Source organism: Cydia fagiglandana, chromosome 10, assembly GCF_963556715.1.
Source record: "Cydia fagiglandana chromosome 10, ilCydFagi1.1, whole genome shotgun sequence".
NCBI classification, from domain to species: Eukaryota; Metazoa; Arthropoda; class Insecta; order Lepidoptera; family Tortricidae; genus Cydia; species Cydia fagiglandana.
This window is the reverse complement of record NC_085941.1, coordinates 20,877,113-20,896,986: the sequence shown is the minus strand read 5'-3', so window position 1 is coordinate 20,896,986 and position 19,874 is coordinate 20,877,113. Positions and strand designations below refer to the sequence as shown.

General features: G+C 39.6%; 1 pseudogene; it reads left to right on the top strand.

Moving 5' to 3' along the window:
- The first annotated feature begins 1,097 nt into the window (after positions 1–1,097).
- On the top strand, positions 1,098–16,568 carry LOC134668364 (organic cation transporter protein-like; annotated as a pseudogene).
- Positions 16,569–19,874: the final 3,306 nt, after the last annotated feature.

Sequence of the window (19,874 nt, the reverse complement as noted above, 5' to 3'; positions counted from 1 at the left end):
ATGTTACATTAAAGTTACGTTTTATAAAATGTATTCATAATTACTAGATGATAACAGGTATTCTTTTACATCTTTAGTTGATTCAGGATTGGTTAGGTATAAATCTTGTAAATGTTTCGGAAGGGTGTTTAAAATTTTTGGAAGCAAATAATAGTTGGTTCTCATGCCGTAGACATTTTTTGTTGGTGGTAATATAAATCGATGTGAGTTGGGTAAACCTCTTAACCTACTGTTACGATTATATTCTTTTAAATAGGATATATTCTTGCAATTTTCTTTAAGCATTGCTAACTGGACTAGGTTTTGTACGGGAAGTACCTTACAAAATTGGAACAGGTGGGAATAGCCATCACTATGTTTTGTTTTTATATTGTTGGGGACAATGGTTTTCAGCAGTGTTTTCTGTAGGTTATATATTTTAGCAAGATTGGTTTTATATGATCTTCCGTAACTATTAAGCCCATATCTTATTACCGATTCCGCCAGAGAGAGGTATAACATTCGCAAGGTGTTGTATGGTATCTTATGTCTTAAGATTGTTAGCCTTCCTAGGACAGATCTAAGTTTATTGCATACGTATTCAGTATGTGGTTGCCAATTGAACCGATAATCAATTAATAAACCAATATACATATGTTCTTCCACAAAATTTATAGTGGGGCAGTCGCAGTTTATGTGTGAGTTACTTCGGGGAGTATGCCCAAGAGCTACACGAGCTCATTCCACCGTCCCCATTCTACCATCGGACTTTTAGACGCACGGCCGGTTTCCATCCTTACTTGGTAGATATTCCGCCAATTCGCACTAAGCGCTTTGCTTCTACTTTCCTTATGCGCACTGCCAAGGAATGGAATTCCTTGCCGGCGTCTATATTTCCGTGCTCTTATAACCCGGCAACCTTCAAATCAAGAGTGAACAGGCACCTTCTGGGCGAGCTCGCTCCATCGTAGGCCACGTCTACGCCTCGGCTAGTCTGTGGCCATGAGTAAACCCATGCATAATAAAAAAAAAAAAAATGAATCGAAAACAAAACAAAATTTAGCGTTTTTAAGGATATTTCCGTTACAACTGCCAATTATTTATTGTGCTAAGTAAAGATGGAGAAAAGGCCAGAAGATGGATTGAAAAGGAGGCCAATAGACGCGATTCTATTCGAGGAGTTGGGTCAGTTCGGGAAGTACCAGTTTCGAGTGCTCCTGCTATCAGCTATTGCCGTCACCTGGGCTGGAATCGCCGCCAGTGATTTCGTCTTCACTACTGCTAGGATTAACACAAGGTAACATTGATTGATAAAGATATTTTTTTTGCAAGTATCAACAGTTATACTGGGTTTACTGGTTAGGTAGGTAGTCCAAAAATTAAATTAATATTTTTCCCTGAGAAACTCGACCTCGCAACTCCATTTTTAAGACATAAATTATGCTTGTTTAGATGCCTGATCTCCGAATGCGAAATATCTTCGACTCTGGAGTTCTCTCCCGATTGGTTGGCCGACGCGATACCGTTTACCGATGGGTCCTTCGACCAATGTTCTCGCTTCAACGCTTCCACCCCCGCGCCCCGCACCTGCCCCGCTGATATCTTCGACAGAGACAGCGAGGTGCCGTGCGAGGAGTACGTTTATGAGCACACGAACACTGTTGTCTATGATGTGAGTAGCTATAATTAAGGCTCTGTAACTTTTCCTTTTCTTCTTCATTTAAACCTCTACAGTCTATTTCCTGATATCGATCAGATTTGTTAGACCGTAACGACGCTCTAGGTATCTTAAAAGTAAAAATAAATAGGCAGTTCCTCTTAGGCTCCTTCTTAGGCTCTGCTCTGAGGGCCTACTGCTGCCCTTCGATATTCGTGCGATAGGGCTGGAAGAGTACTTCCATTTATGACAATTTAATATAATGTAACATTGTATTTGCAGTTTGGTTTGGCGTGTCAGGAGTGGCTGCGGTCTTTGATTGGCTCCGTACACATCTTTGGAACGCTCACCGCCATGCCCAATTGCCCATAGCCGGTCAGAGTTCCTTTCAATATTATAAGTTGGATACAATGAGCAAGATTTTTCTTGAGCACTTGTATTTTTAAAAACGTCATCAAGGAAGACATGGAAGAATTTTCATTGGCATGTTGAATTCTGATAGAAAGAAAGAATAACGGAACTGGTCCAACCTATACAACATATTCTGATTTTATTTGTTGATGATTTAACTGTCTATGTTCTGTAATAATTACAATTAGTGTAATAATAGTAACTTGTAAACGTCAGGTTTGGTATCGGACCGCTGGGGGCGGAGCCCCGCGCTGGCCGCCGCCGCCTTCGTCCGCGGCTGCTTCGGCCTGCTCCGCTCCTGGACCACCACCTACCTCGGCTTCACCCTCCTCCAATTCTTGCAGGCTAACTTCGGCTTTGGGGCCTTTTCTTGCGCTTATATTATAGGTAGATAATATTAGCTACCTACCCAAGATTATTACTAAGTATTTGATATAGTAGAAGAGCCGGCCGCAAATTTTCTAACCGACTTGATACCACGATGAAATACACAATGGGAAACCATAAAAGTGATGCTAAGTCCGAATTCGATAGTCTGCCACGGCGGAACTTGCCGAAAGTACGAAAAAGAAGGCCACTTCCGGTGCGAAAAAAGGGGGCTGATTTAACCCATCTGATACCGAAATAATAATTATGGCAGCAGTTAGAAATTTACATGTAGACACATAAAAGCGAAGTCTGCCAGTATTTTTTTAGCCGGAAGTGCTTGGCAGACGCTCTCAAAGGTGGCCAACGGGACCCCTAATTTAACCCATCTGATACCACCATGAAACCAATTCCAGTCGGTAGGTATGAACCCTCATGTCAGGAATATATAAGTCTGCCAAGGCTATTCCTGCCGAAACACCATGGCAGACGAGATTATGTAAGCAAGGTCGGCATCGGTTACCCTACACTAACCCATCTGATACCACCATGAAACCAATTCCAGTCAGTAGGTACGAACCCCCATTTTAGGAATATATAAGTCTGCCAAGGTTTTTCCTGCCGAAACACCTTGGCAGACGAGATTATAAGCAAGATGACCATCGGTTACCGTACACTAACCCATCTGATACCGCCATGAAACCAATTCCAGTCGGTAGGTATGAACCCTCATTTCAGGAATATATAAGTCTGCCAAGGCTTTTCCTGCCGTAACACCATGGCAGACGAGATTATGTAAGCAAGGTCGGCATCGATTACCCTACACTAACCCATCTGATACCACCATGAAACCAATTCCAGTCGGTAGGTATGAACCCCCATTTTAGAAATATATAAGTCTGCCAAGGTTTTTCCTGCCGAAACACCTTGGCAGACGAGATTATAAGCAAGATGACCATCGGTTACCGTACACTAACCCATCTGATACCACCATGAAACCAATTCTAGTCGGTAGGTATGAACCCTCATTTCAGGAATTTATAAGTCTGCCAAGGCCTTTCCTGCCGAAACACCTTGACAGACGAGATTATGTAAGCAGCATCCGCATCCGAGGGATCCGTATTTTGGAATTATACAGATTACGGACATTATTTGTATATTATTATGTTATTAATAAAATATATTTATAATTTATTAAACCTAAACTTAATACATTGGGAATTCATTACCTGCTTACGGCAGTAGTAGGGATTAGTGGGTGAGTTCTGGCTCACTGAGCCAGGCCAACAGTCCCTCCCCCTTTTTTCCCTTGTTGAGGCCCTGCAACCTTGCCTTGAACCCAAACTAATGTCATTGTAGCTCGAATCTAACCTAATCTATTTTTATTGCTTTTAAAATATTTCAATTATCTACTTTTGCAAAGTTAAATGTTGTAATCTCTTTTTCGCAAAATGGAATTTTAATGTGACTTTAATGTATGTGCAGTCTACTTAGTAATTGGGTTTAAAGATATAAAAACACACATTTTATTTCCTATCCTAAGTATCCTATCCTAAGTTTATTCAAATAATATTCTGAACATATATAGTAACATCATTACTTATTCTGTGTACAGTGGAGAAAACGAATGAAATCATGCAATTTGATTTTGCTATTTTTAAATAAAGAGTAACCAAACAGTATTTTCCAGTTGTTGGTAATGATACCATCTCTTACAATTTCTCTTCATGAACATTTTATGATACCTAACCTTCCAGTTTTCGCCCGAATTAATCAAAAAATTCACCAACACCATTTACACCAACCAAATAGAAAACGGGTCCGTGTCCGATTTCGCGATCTCGAGTCCGGGTCCGCGTCCGGGTCCAGGTTCAGGTAGAAGTCGAATTCAAAATCTTGCTTGTTTTACCAGTGGGGTAACTTGCTTAACAATCAATTAGAAAAAGACAAGTCGTCGAGGAGTTCCGTTCTGATCACCACCAGCAATACCACTTCATCAAATGCCACTGTTCTTAATGTAAATCCTTGTTTGCCTGATGAAAATACAAGAGTCACTATACAATGCCATTCAGATTTGTAGAGTTCCCTCGATTCCTTATGGATCCCGTCATTAGAACTTGAGCTTGACGAAAATGTGACTTAAAAACCTAACGTGCTTAACAAACATAACGAAGAGGACAAATCCCCAAACATGAGCTATGCGTCATTGAAGAGTTCCATTCTGATCATCATCAGCAGTTTCACTTCATCAAATGTCACAATTTTGAATGTAAAAGCTTGGTTTGTTTATAAAAACACCAGTATCACTATATGTTAGGGTGGTTCAAAAAACATTTTTTTTCCTAAGGGGCACCCCCTTATTTAGTTACACTTATTATGTTGATAAAATACACCAAGTTTCGTAATTTATCTCAACTACAAGGGGGTGCTTCACCACGTTGAAATTTTGTATGTTGTTTGAAACCCAAAAAAAAAGAGTATTATTCAAAATTTTATTTAAATATCTGGTTTCACACTATTAGCACATGTGATGTATAAGTTTTGAAGTAGAAAAACATTTTCTTTCAAAATAATATCTTTTAAATCACACTTTCAAATAATGTGAAAACTACTACTTACATAAAAATCTAAAAAATAATAACTTAATTTTTTTGGATTTCATACAATTTGAAAATTACTAAGTGTTTGAGCACCCCCTTGTAGTTAAGATAAGATTACAAACTTGGTGTATTTTGTCAACATAGTAAGTGTAACAAAATAAGGGGGTGCCGCTTCTTCTAGCTAGAGTTTGAATTTTTCCCATACAAACGTGAACCACCCTACTACTATATGTATACCTACAAGATTTGAAGAGTGCCCTCGATTCCTCCTTAATCTCACCATCAGAACTGGGTTTTGACAAAGACGGAACCAATCTGTATGTATTGTATACTTACAAGTTACAACTCAACTAAAAAAACAATTTTCAAAATCGATCCCGAAATGACGGAGATATCAAACATTAAAAAAAACCGAATTAATACCTCCTTTTTAGGGTTTCGTAGTCAAATGGCAAAAAACGGAACTCTTATAGATTCGTCATGTCTGTCTGTCTGTCTGTGTGTCTGTCCGTCCGTTTGTCACAGCCACTTTTTTCCGAAACTATAAGAACTGTTTAAACTTGGTAAGTAGATGTATTCTGTGAACCGCATTAAGATTTTAACACAAAAATAGAAAAAAAATACAATAAATTTTGGGGGTCCCCCATACTTAGAACTGAAACTTAAAATTTCTTTTTCATGAAACCCATACGTGTGGGGTATCTATGGATAGGTCTTCAAAAATGATATTGAGGTTTCTAATATAATTGTTTTCTAAACTGAATAGTTTGCGCGAGAGACACTTCCAAAGTGGTAAATTGTGTGTACCCCCCCCCCCCCTTTAATTTCTAAAATAAGAGAATGACAAAACTAAAAAATATATATGATGTACATTATCATGCAAACTTCCACCGAAAATTGGTTTGAACGAGATCTAAACTAGCCTCTAGACTGCTTGAGTCTCTTCAGCGATGCAATATTGACTATCGGTACATCGAAGTGTTGAAGTGTTTGTATAGTTACGCCACCATGTCGGTCCGAGTCAGGAGCAGAGTGCGAAGGCGATTCTATTGCAAAGAGGTGTAAGGCAGGGAGATGTTATCTCTCCGAAACTGTATACTGCCGTAATGGAAGACGCCTTCAAGCACCTGGAATGGCAAGGACTTGGCATCAACATCAACGGCGAATACATCACTCACCTTTGGTTTGCCGACGATATCGTAGTCATGGCAAAGTCGATGGAGGAACTCAGCATGATGGTCGATGACCTCAACCGAGTTTCACAACGGGTGGGCTTGAAAATGAACATGGACAAGACGAAACTTATGACAAATGCCAATGTTGTGCCCATCCCAGTCTCTGTTGGGAACTCGGTACTCGAAGTTGTTGACTCGTACATCTACCTAGGACAAGTAGTCCAATTAGGTAGGTCCAACTTCGAGAAGGAGGTTAACCGCCGAATCCAACTCGGTAGGGCAGCGTTCGGGAAACTACGTAATGTCTTTTTGTCCGACATACCTCAGTGCCTCAAGACGAAAGTCTTTAATCAATGTGTGTTATCAGTGATGACTTACGGCTCCGAAACGTAGTTTTTCACTATCGGCCTCATCTCAAAATTCAAAGTCGCTCAACGAGCTATGGAGAGGGCTATGCTCGGAGTTTCTCTCCGTGATCGAATCAGAAATGAGGAGATCCGTAGACGAACTAAAGTTACCGACATAGCCCACCGGATTAGCAAGCTGAAGTGGCAATGGGCAGGCCACATTGCGCGCAGAGAAGATGGCCGATGGGGTCGAAAAGTGCTCGAGTGGAGACCACGGACTAGCAAGCGCAGCGTAGGGCGTCCACCCACAAGATGGACGGACGACCTTGTTAAGGCCGCCGGAAGACGCTGGATGCGGGTCGCTTCCAACCGGTACGAATGGAGGTCCAAGGGGGAGGCCTATGTTCAGCAGCGGACGTCTTATGGCTGAGATGATGATGATGAACATTGTCCGTCACCCATGACGTCAGCGTGTTACGCGTTACGCTGTCTCGACTCGAGTTTATCATTTTTTCCCCACCTTAAAAAGTGCTCAGCGCCGCTAAAGAAGTTTTCACTTCAATAATAAAGCAAACCCAAAAAGCGGCCAAGTGTGAGTCGGACTCGCCCATGAAGGGTTCCGTAGCAGCAAGTAACATAACAAAATTGCGGTTTACGATTTATGACGATTAAAAAAAACTACCTACTAGATCTCGTTCAAACCAATTTTCGGTGGAAGTTTGCATGATAATGTACATCATATATATTTTTTAGTTTTGTCATTCTCTTATTTTAGAAGTTGAAGGGGGGAGGGGGGGTGCACACAATTTACCACTTTGGAAGTGTCTCTCGCGCAAACTATTCAGTTTAGAAAAAAATTATATTACAAACCTCAATATCATTGTTGTTTTGAAGACCTATCCATAGATACCCCACACGTATGGGTTTAATGAAAAAGAAATTTTAAGTTTCAGTTCTAAGTATGGGGGACCCCCAAAATTTATTGTTTTTTTTTTCTATTTTTGTGTTAAAATCTTAATGCGTTTCACAGAATACATCTACTTACCAAGTTTCAACAGTTCTTATAGTTTCGGAAAAAAGTGGCTGTGACATACGGACGGACAGACGCACAGACAGACATGACGAATCTATAAGAGTTCCGTTTTTTGCCATTTGGCTACGGAACCCTAAAAAACAGGTATTAATTTGGTTTATTTAATGTTTGATATCCCCGTCATTTCGGGATCGATTTTGAAAATTCTTTTTTTAGTTGAGTTGTAACTTGTAAGTATATACATACAGATTGGTTCCGTCTTTGTCAAAACCCAGTTCTGATGGTGAGATTTATGAGGAATCGAGGGCACTCTTCAAATCTTCTAGGTGAATGAAATGATGATGATGATCCTTCCGGCCGATTTCGACCATGGCGACCACTTCGACTCCTAGTTAGCTCGGCGCTCGTGCGCCCGAATATGGCTGACAAAGCCGATCTTGGAGGTGAACCTCCGCGCACATTGAGGGCACGTGAGAACACCAGCCACATAGTGGTAGTGAATGGAAGCAGGCTGGCGCGCTTTCAGATCATCGCGTTTAGTGTCGAGGTCAACTTTACGTTGCTTCTCGAAATCGCGCACTTTGTCATGCACCAGCCTGCGCCACTCCGGACGTTGTGCTGCATATAGTAGTAGGGTGGTTCACGTTTGTATGGGAAAAATTCAAACTCTAGCTAGAAGAAGCGGCACCCCCTTATTTTGTTACATTTATTATGTTGACAAAATACACCAAGTTTGTAATCTTATCTTAACTACAAGGGGGTGCTCAAACACTTTTTTCACTTATTTTTTACATTTTTATGTAAGTAGTAGTTTTCACATTATTTGAAAGTGTGATTTAAAAGATATTATTTTGAAAGAAAATGTTTTTCTACTTCAAAACTTATACATCACATGTGCAAATAGTGTGAAACCAGATATTTAAATAAAATTCTGAATAATAAATACTCTATTTTTTGGGTTTCAAACAACACAAAATTTTAACGTGGTGAAGCACCCCCTTGTAGTTGAGATAAATTACGAAACTAAATAAGGGCCCCATAGGAAAAAAAAATGTTTTTTGAACCATCCTAACATATAGTGATACTGGTGTTTTTATAAACAAACCAAGCTTTTACATTCAAAATTGTGACATTTGATGAAGTGAAACTGCTGATGATGATCAGAATGGAACTCTTCAACGACGCATAGCTCATGTTTGGGGATTTGTCCTCTTCGTTATGTTTGTTAAGCACGTTAGGTTTTGAAGTCACATTTTCGTCAAGCTCAAGTTCTAATGACGGGATCCATAAGGAATCGAGGGAACTCTACAAATCTGAATGGCATTGTATAGTGACTCTTGTATTTTCATCAGGCAAACAAGGATTTACATTAAGAACAGTGGCATTTGATGAAGTGGTATTGCTGGTGGTGATCAGAACGGAACTCCTCGACGATTTGTCTTTTTCTAATTGATTGTTAAGCAAGTTACCCCACTGGCAAAACAAGCAAGATTTTGAATTCGACTTCTACCTGAACCTGGACCCGGACGCGGACCCGGACTCGAGATCGCGAAATCGGACACGGACCCGTTTCCTATTTGGTTGGTGTAAATGGTGTTGGTGAATTTTTTGATTAATTCGGGCGAAAACTGGAAGGTTAGGTATCATAAAATGTTCATGAAGAGAAATTGTAAGAGATGGTATCATTACCATCAACTGGAAAATACTGTTTGGTTACTCTTTATTTAAAAATAGCAAAATCAAATTGCATGATTTCATTCGTTTTCTCCACTGTACACAGAATAAGTAATGATGTTACTATATATGTTCAGAATATTATTTGAATAAACTTAGGATAGGATACTTAGGATAGGAAATAAAATGTGTGTTTTTATATCTTTAAACCCAATTACTAAGTAGACTGCACATACATTAAAGTCACATTAAAATTCCATTTTGCGAAAAAGAGATTACAACATTTAACTTTGCAAAAGTAGATAATTGAAATATTTTAAAAGCAATAAAAATAGATTAGGTTAGATTCGAGCTACAATGACATTAGTTTGGGTTCAAGGCAAGGTTGCAGGGCCTCAACAAGGGAAAAAAGGGGGAGGGACTGTTGGCCTGGCTCAGTGAGCCAGAACTCACCCACTAATCCCTACTACTGCCGTAAGCAGGTAATGAATTCCCAATGTATTAAGTTTAGGTTTAATAAATTATAAATATATTTTATTAATAACATAATAATATACAAATATGTATAATCATAAAGTAATAAATAAGCCTACAGCTATTAATAATGTCCGTAATGTGTATAATTCCAAAATACGGATCCCTCGGATGCGGATGCTGCTTACATAATCTCGTCTGTCAAGGTGTTTCGGCAGGAAAGGCCTTGGCAGACTTATAAATTCCTGAAATGAGGGTTCATACCTACCGACTAGAATTGGTTTCATGGTGGTATCAGATGGGTTAGTGTACGGTAACCGATGGTCATCTTGCTTATAATCTCGTCTGCCAAGGTGTTTCGGCAGGAAAAACCTTGGCAGACTTATATATTTCTAAAATGGGGGTTCATACCTACCGACTGGAATTGGTTTCATGGTGGTATCAGATGGGTTAGTGTAGGGTAACCGATGCCGACCTTGCTTACATAATCTCGTCTGCCATGGTGTCACGGCAGGAAAAGCCTTGGCAGACTTATATATTCCTGAAATGAGGGTTCATACCTACCGACTGGAATTGGTTTCATGGCGGTATCAGATGGGTTAGTGTACGGTAACCGATGGTCATCTTGCTTATAATCTCGTCTGCCAAGGTGTTTCGGCAGGAAAAACCTTGGCAGACTTATATATTCCTAAAATGGGGGTTCGTACCTACTGACTGGAATTGGTTTCATGGTGGTATCAGATGGGTTAGTGTAGGGTAACCGATGCCGACCTTGCTTACATAATCTCGTCTGCCAAGGTGTTTCGGCAGGAATAGCCTTGGCAGACTTATATATTCCTGACATGAGGGTTCATACCTACCGACTGGAATTAGTTTCATGGTGGTATCAGATGGGTTAAATTAGGGGTCCCGTTGGCCACCTTTGAGAGCGTCTGCCAAGCACTTCCGGCTAAAAAAATACTGGCAGACTTCGATTTTATGTGTCTACATGTAAATTTCTAACTGCTGCCATAATTATTATTTCGGTATCAGATGGGTTAAATCAGCCCCCTTTTTTCGCACCGGAAGTGGCCTTCTTTTTCGTACTTTCGGCAAGTTCCGCCGTGGCAGACTATCGAATTCGGACTTAGCATCACTTTTATGGTTTCCCATTGTGTATTTCATCGTGGTATCAAGTCGGTTAGAAAATTTGCGGCCGGCTCTTCTACTAATATACTTATAATTACAATTCGTTAATCACCAAAACTGTTCCATCACGTCACGATATGTTTTCACGCCAAGTGCTACGTCAGACTTCGGTGTATCGTATGTATGGTGCTCCCACACATTGTCATTGCCAAACTTATCGTAGATAGGATTCGATTAGTCCGTGAACTTTTAAGGTACCGTTCGGATTCAGACTAGGTATACCAGCATTACTGCCGCAGTAATGTGACGAGACATTTCCACCTACTGCATTGCCAACGCATATGTCACAAATCCATCAGTAACCTCGATTTGAACATCTGAGACGGCCATGCTGTCGGCAGTAATGTCGCGTTGCAGTACTGCCGCAGTAATGCAACCGACTGCAGGAAATGTCAAAAAGGTAATTTTATGAAGACGTTTCTAATGAATTTAATGTTTCCTGCAATGCAGTCGCCAGAATTACTAACAGAAAGAATAACTTGCCTCCGTTAATTTAGAATATTTTTTTTGCAGTTATGGAATTAATGGGGCCAAAATACCGCGTGGCATGCGGCGCCTCTCTAGACATGTTCTTCGCAATCGGCAAAATATGCGCTGGACTCATAGCCTGGGGCGTTCCGCATTGGCGCTGGTTCCACCGAGCCATCTACGGTCCTATGCTGTTAGCTATACTCTACTTCTGGCTCATGCCTGAATCCATCCGCTAGTACATGAGCAAAGGACGATTCGAAGAATCCGAAGCGGTCCTTGAGAAAGCCGTTCATGTTAATGGGAAGACGTTGTCAGAGCAGACAAGGATGGAATTAAGGAAATCTGCTGAGGAGGAAAGGAACAACAGTATGTTAGCCGCAGCACAGAAGGCTGCCGAGCCGTGGTTGGTAGTTCAGGTGTTCAGACACAAGCCGATTCTGCTGCACTGTATAGTGTCACCAGTTTGGTGGATCACTACTACGTTCATCTACTACGGCTTGGCGGTGAATGCAGTTATAATGTCGGGGAACATGTACCTGAACTACGTGGCGGTGGCTGCGATGGAGATCCCTGGGTACTGGACGGCGGTGCTGCTGCTGAACAGGGTTGGGAGGAAGCCGGTGCTGGTGGGCGAGTTCTGGCTGTGCGCTGCGTGCCAGATCGCGTACATCTTTATGCCAGAAGGTACTTGTACTTGACATTCATCATCACTGTTTTGGTAGAGCATGTTTTAAGTAGACCAGGTAACCTGATGGATATGGTTTTTTTTAAGAAGGACCAAATTTTAGGAAAAAGACCGGCGTCTATATTTAACTATTTTTCCAAACAGAAAATACACTCACATATAGCACTCACTCGCTCTCAGTAGTCTCAGTTAGCGGCAGAAATCACCAAGCAAGTGAGGCGTTCAAATTTTATAAGCATAACATTATAGTCTACGAAGTAAGAGTCTGTGTAGATTATTTTGACTTTTATGACCCTCTTGGTTAACTACCTAGTCCATTGTCGCTGCATCAAACATATCCATTAGGCAAACTAAAGATATATTATATAGGATGTGATGCTCATTATTAATAATAGTCCCTATGATCTGATTCTAATGGATCCAGGCAACGAATCTTTGCCATCTCATAGCCGTCTCGTCACTCATTTTATCAAGGATATCTATTCATAGTAGATAGTCACCCGCATCAAAGCTGCAACAGTAAATTAAAGCTGCTGCAGTTGTCATCCGAATGTCACCTTAATTCTTTACAATTTAATTTCAGGATATGCCGGGTTCTCGCTGGCAGTATACCTGACCGGCAACTACTGCATCGCAACAGTGATGACGACCCTGTACGTGTACACTTCAGAGCTGTACCCGACCAAGCATCGCCACAGTCTGTTCGCCTTTTCTTCCATGGTTGGCAGGCTGGGATCCATTCTGTCGCCGCTTACGCCTGCTATGGTGAGGACAAACTTCAATTTGTTCAGGATACGACGCGACGCGACGGGCTGTCTCTAGTATACCTGACCGGCAACTACTGCATTGCAACAGCAATGCCACAGTCTGTTCGCCTTTCTTCCATGGTTGGCAGGTTGGGATCCATTCTGTCGCCGCTTACGCCTGCAATGGTGAGGACAAACTTCATTCTGTCCAGGATACGACGCGACGCGACGGGCTGTCTCTAGTATACCTGACCGGCAACTACTGCATTGCAACAGCAATGCCACAGTCTGTTCGCCTTTCTTCCATGGTTGGCAGGCTGAGATCCATTCTGTCGCCGCTTACGCCTGCTATGGTGAGGACAAACTTCATTCTGTCCAGGATACGACGCGACGCGACGGGCTGTCTCTAGTATACCTGACCGGCAACTACTGCATTGCAACAGCAATGCCACAGTCTGTTCGCCTTTTCTTCCATGGTTGGCAGGCTGGGATCCGTTCTGTCGCCGCTTACGCCTGCTATGGTGAGGACAAACTTCATTCTGTCCAGGATGCGACGCGACGCGACGGGCTGTCTCTAGTATACCTGACCGGCAACTACTGCATTGCAACAGCAATGACACAGTCTGTTCGCCTTTTCTTCCATGATACCAACCATCAAGAATATTGTATAATAATTTGCAGACTAATTTATAATTGACCCTATTCCTCTGTATGGAAACCAAGCCCCTACGTTTTCTGTTCTCTTTGACGGCGCAGCAACTAGTATTATTTCTCTCTCCTCGCTCTTTTAAAAATGCCATTTGTCCAAAAAGGACAACCACACTGTTGACAAGATGAACTTCAAATCCAAGTGTTGCCTTTTTGGTGCATCCAGGCTGTGTATGTGTGCGTAAAAACGTGTATGTGTGCTCTTTTAGGGATGTGAAAAGTCGATTTTAATCATGTTATATATCGATAAACGCTACACAGCGGAACGAAATAGCTATTAATTGAAGCTTCAATATCTTCGTTAAACATATACATAATTGAAATGCTAATGAATATTCTAATAAATATATTAGAATATAATAAAATAATTCCATTATTGCGGAACACATATTTTAGTAGGTATTTATGTATTTTAATTAAATATCCGAACTTTCCTTTGGTTCCCTGCTGGGGCGTGACTATAAAATTGTGATCTGATAACTAGAATAAAGAATAAAAGCGTTTTTGTTCATTTTAGGTATTGCTAAACCTTTGAAGTAAAGTTATAATTGCAAGAAATGTCGATAGTTTATCGATATGACTTTATCGACATGGCTACAGCAAGGTGGTGTTAAATTGTTAATCGTACACTATTACACTAAACAAAAATGGCAACAGTGACAGCTCGCTGAGACGGAATCTCTCTCTATATACAGGGTGATTCAGGAGACGTGAGCAGGACTAACACTGCACATTTCGTAAATTATAAGCAACTGTTTCCTATCAGTATTAGTGAGGTTAACGTTAATTTTCTAGTTGTGTTGAAAAAAAAGTTATTAATTTATTTACGACATGGATGGTCACCCTAACATTAGAATACTAAACTACCGATATTCTGTGTCAAATTGAATGCCATCACTGTCATCACAGTCTGGTTACTTTTGAAAACTCGTATCTCACTCAGGTTTGACATTTTATTTTCTCCGTTAATGAGGTTTTATGTTTATTAATTAGGTCTTGTAGGGTGACCATGATTGTAGAGAATTAAATTTGCCCTCACCAAAAAGTTGAAAAAATAGGAAAAAGTGTGGTTGCTTCACCTAAATACGACAGTGATCGATCAACTATCAGTTACTGAGTGTGCAGGATTAGTCCTGCTCACGTCTCATGAATCGCCCTGTATAGTAGTATACCCTATAATTAGGGTTGCCAACCGTACTATATTATATAGTATTGTACTATATTTTGGCTCTCTGTACTATATACTTTTGGAAAAATATATAGTACGCCAAAATACTATATTTCCGATTACACACATATTACACTCATGTTTAGTATTTTATCTAAAAGTACTATATTTTTTTGAAATGTACTATATTTTAGATGCCTTATTCTGGAAAATACTATATTCCACCAAAAAAAAGTTGGCAACCCTACCTATAATGGACGTGGAACCAGTAATGGGACAAAAAAACATAATTCCTCTAAAATAAGTATCTAAAAGTAGTTTATAAACACTGGCTGTATATTATCATAAATAAGAGTCCTAGAGCTGTTACAGTTTGAAGTTTCATTAAATTTGGTTGCTTTTTAAGAAATTGGCGTCAAGCCAAGAGTTGTCGTGTCACTGTAAAAAAATAACACTACGAATTCTTAACAACTTCGCTAAGAGAGGTGAGTTAATTTATTAAATTTTAATTAATTAATACTTGATGAAAACTAGAATGTGTTTTGTTAATTGCATTTACCATGAGATAAGGTATACAACATAATAATGTTGTGACTCCACAGATGTAAAAAAATAGTGTTATTTGGCCCAATCCCATTATAGGAGCTGTAAAACTGCGTACCTCCTATGATGGGACAATTGACAGAATGATGCTCGCCATGCCATAATTTCATGTTTAAACAAGAAGTAAAATGTAGTTACGAAATATGTCAATCAGGAGGTATTCTCGGACTTCGGATAAATTAATATCGTTTTTCCAAACTTTTATTTAACTTGCCCTGTTAGTTAGTGTGGGTCCAATCTTGGTAGCTGAATTTGAGCCACTTTTCGATTTCCGATTTAGTTGAAATTTTGTGTAAGTACGTAATTAAGTATGCAAATCGGATGATAATGCAATATTATAATAACATGGACCTAATCTGATGATGGAGACGGGAGGTGGCCATGGGAACTTTATCGCAATAAACCCTAACTAATTATGTTTGGGTATATTAGAATTGTCTCGATGGATCTAATACAATAATAATTGGCTGTGGAAAGAAAAATACATTCAGCGATAAAAGCTTATACCAAAAATTGATTTTTTTGCCGTAACTTATTCCCCATTTCAATATTTTATACTGATTGAGCAATGTCCATTATAGGGGGCCCATTACTGGATCCACGTCCATTACCGGGGGCCCATTACTGGAGCTTTGGTGTCCATGACTGGAGAAAAAAAACATAGTTTTAATTTGTTAAATATGTGGAAACTAATTGCAGTATCTTTGATACAACACGCCTAAAACATGAAAGACGGATAGGACTTTCATCTTTTAACACGCTAAGCGGTAGACCATTTACATGTATAAGGGAAATATCATAAATACTCCAAATTTCCTCTTAAATGTCCCATGACTGGTGCTGTTACTATATATATTAAATTTATGATGGAAACATTTCGGTTCATAGAGTCAGACCGAGAATAGTCTGCAGCGATTTTGGTTGCAAGTGTCATTTAATTTTTAAACCTCATATTTCTATGACACTATGACGTAATAAATAACACTTGAACTGCGTGGGCTATCAAAATTGCTGCAGACTTTTCATTAACTTGGTGGTCGTATTTATTAAGGTAACATTTTTAATATACAGGGTGCGTCGAGCGGCTGGGCCGAGCTGCCGTTCGCTCTGTTCGGCGGCTTCGCTCTGCTGTCCGGGGCTCTGGGCTTCGTGACACCGGAGACACTCGGCTCCAAGCTACCTGACACTATGGAGGAGGCGGCCGACATTGGGAAAAAATGATCTTGCTCTTAACTAATACTACGCTCCAAAATTGATTTCACAAAAATGTGTATCATTCCACACAATACTTAGGTAAAGCCTGACAACAGTTTATTTAACCCTGAGATAGTGTCGCTGCAAACAGCTTACGTATGGCAATAATGTGCGTACGTCATGTATAGTCGGGGTAGTGGGCATTGGCTTCATGTTGATACTCGTATAATGTCAAAACATTGCTTACAGAGAATTCGGTTCTTTCAATTTACCTATTCGTAAAAATCTAAGTATTCAATATTTATATATTCTTCGTTTTCTGACTCTGATGAAGTCTGATTTTCATCAGATGTTGTGTCGCTTTCAAGACCACCAACCTCGATTATAAAACGTTCAGTCTCCAATTCGATTATAGGATTTTTATCGTCGATCTACATAAACCTTATATGAACTATTAAAGTTGAAACCAAACAACTAACCAGTTCAATCAAACCGCACTATAAAATGTCAATACCGGTCATGTCAACAACCAACTTTAAAACATTGTTTATTGGAATTCTATGTAATCCTTCGTCTTTTTAAGCTGTAAGTATTTGATTGCATTTATAGCAAGGTAGGGCTATGAGTGGATCAGAAGGTCGTAGAAGTAGAAGTGAAACGCTTGTTGCTATGTACAAGAATGGAATAATTTATTTACAAAAGTCACGATATTTATACACAATTTGAGAAATGAAAGAAAGAGACGTATTTACAAAAGAGTGAGATGGAGAATAGTCGGTGCGCGGGCGCGGGCGCAAGCGAGAGGGCGCGCGCGTGCCACTGCGCAGGCGCGGCGCGTGCCGCGCTGTAATAAAACTGAGTTCGCCGGCGGCGCGTGTCCTTTCGCTCGCCGGCCGCCGTGGAGTTAACATCGTGTCGTCGCATCGCCGTGCCTCGCTCCGCTGCTACGTGCTCGCTGGTTGGAAGACACGACGAGATCGACGAGGATGCTGCAGGCTCCGGATATTACACTGTCCTTCTCAGGACAATATAAAAGTCATTGACATATATATTACTTCGTAAGGACGCGGTTAACGAGCACTGAAAAGGGGGCCGCTACATGGGTGTGATAATCGCATTTATCACACCACGGCGCTCAGTCGTGTGGCGAGTTGCGCAGTAGAAAGTTGTCACGCAGCATAACATAAAAATGCCTCATTGCGTTGTAAAAGGGTGCAAAAACCATTATCGGAAGTGTAAGAAAAAAGATGGGATCTCATATCATCGGTAAGTAATTTCCAATTACGTTTATTTACTGCTTAAACCCAATTTTAAAAGAAAATTTTATTTCATTCTCACGCGGTACTGATGTTCGCTCGTACGTCATAGCGCTAATACATTAACCTTGTAAGGACGTCATTTCTCTTTGGAAGTTATTATGAAGTAGAAATGCATAATGCGTAATTTGTATAGATAAATTTACTTAAATATGATTAGTTCATTACCTACCGAATATAATTACTGAAATTAAAGTACCTATTGTCTGTTTTACAGAGTTTGTTCCCGTTTTGTTTTACATAATTATTAAAAACATTCAAAATAACCAGATCAAGTATTTGTTATTGTTTTATTCGTTGACATAGGGACTTATACGCACTTTGATTTCGGTATATATATTAATTCTTGTCAGGTATAAGTTTTTAAATAAATGTTGGTAAAACTCAAAAAAATTTAATAGGTAAGCGCTAGAAACAAAGCGCGCATTTTTAAACACCGATTAATTCACATCGCTGTATTTATTACTTTTAATTACCTACTTATATTTTTGCATCATGTTTGTAACGCTGTATAGATTCCTTCTTTTTTAACCTACCTGTTTTGCAAGCAAGAAACTGATAGAAACAGTTGTTCGCCGCATTTTACGCGCGAAAGCGCGGGAGGTACTTATCGGACTGTAGCTAGTAGCTCGGCCAACTTTTTGACCTTGACAGAGCCGGCTTACACAGGGCGGCACACCGCACGGCGCGAATGTTTAAAATATTGCATTGCCGCCTGAGACGATAATGACATCACAAAATAACGTAGAATAACGGAAACTTAGAGGGATAAGTTCGCCTTTGTACTGCCTATCCTGTGCCATAAATTTGTGTTTTGTACAATAAAGAGTTTATACATACATACAATCTAAGATACATTTTTATGATTTTTAATATAATTATTCTGATTGACATTTGTATTTGAACTGACTATATACTTTACATTTAGTTAAATTTCATCCAATATTATGTAACAAATCTTGACATGTAATTAATTACCTTTAACAATAAAAATATGAATTTGTTTGAAATATTGCAGATTTCCTTTTGATCCAACACGAAATGAAATTTGGAGCGGTATTATTCGTCAACGTAATGACCCTTATTTTAAAGAAAATATTAAAGATTAAAAGTCATTTGTTAAAAATATTGTATAAAGAAGAAAACATTTTTGAAACTGCTGTTTCCATAATTTTATAACTTGGCCTTTTAAAAGTATATATTGTCCTTAGTTTTAACTTTACTGAGTTGTTTATTTGATGTAAACTGTAAAGAAATTTGATTCCCGTAAGGTATACGTACTGGAGCTAGACGCGGTCCCAGTACATGTCATCTTGGAACTTAAGGCATTGTCAATAGAGGTGACAGCAAAGTCACAAGGTGTCATCTATTGGGCATTAGCATGTCGAGCACTAGTACGTTTGCCTTACTACATCGCATCCCGGCTTTAAAATTGAATATTACTACTCAGACAAGGCATGAACGTTACATAGAGTCAGACCAAGAATAGTTTGCAGCGGATTTGATAGCCCACGCAGTGCAAGTGTTATTTTATTTTTGTGTGTTTTTATTTGTTATTTAAACTTCTATGAAATTATGACGTATAAATGACATTTGCACTGCGTGGGCGATCAAATTCACTGTAGACTTTTTTTGGTCCGACTCTAATTCAAGTTCCTTGACTTTACATGATGATTGATGACTTGTCAATAATTCGTTTTTATTAGCATTAGAAAAATGTAAGCAATCTTAACGTGCCTTTATATTGAAAATCACTTTTGAAAATAAGTCACGGAAAATGTGTTATAAATCAATATCATATACGATTATTTACATTCTTCTGCTTTCATAAAGAATAGTTAGTAATTTTTAAGAGGCGCTTTTCTATAAAAGACACGTCAAGATTGTTTACCTCTTTTCTAATGTACCTACGAACGTAACAAATTATAGCTAGAAACGTCCATAAATCCATCTTATGCATTTTAACCAGTGAAGAGTCACTAGCCACGGGCCACGGACCCATGCTATTCCATATTTTTCTACATTATTAGCGATCCGCCCCGGCTTCGCACAGGTTAACAAATTATACACCAAAACCTT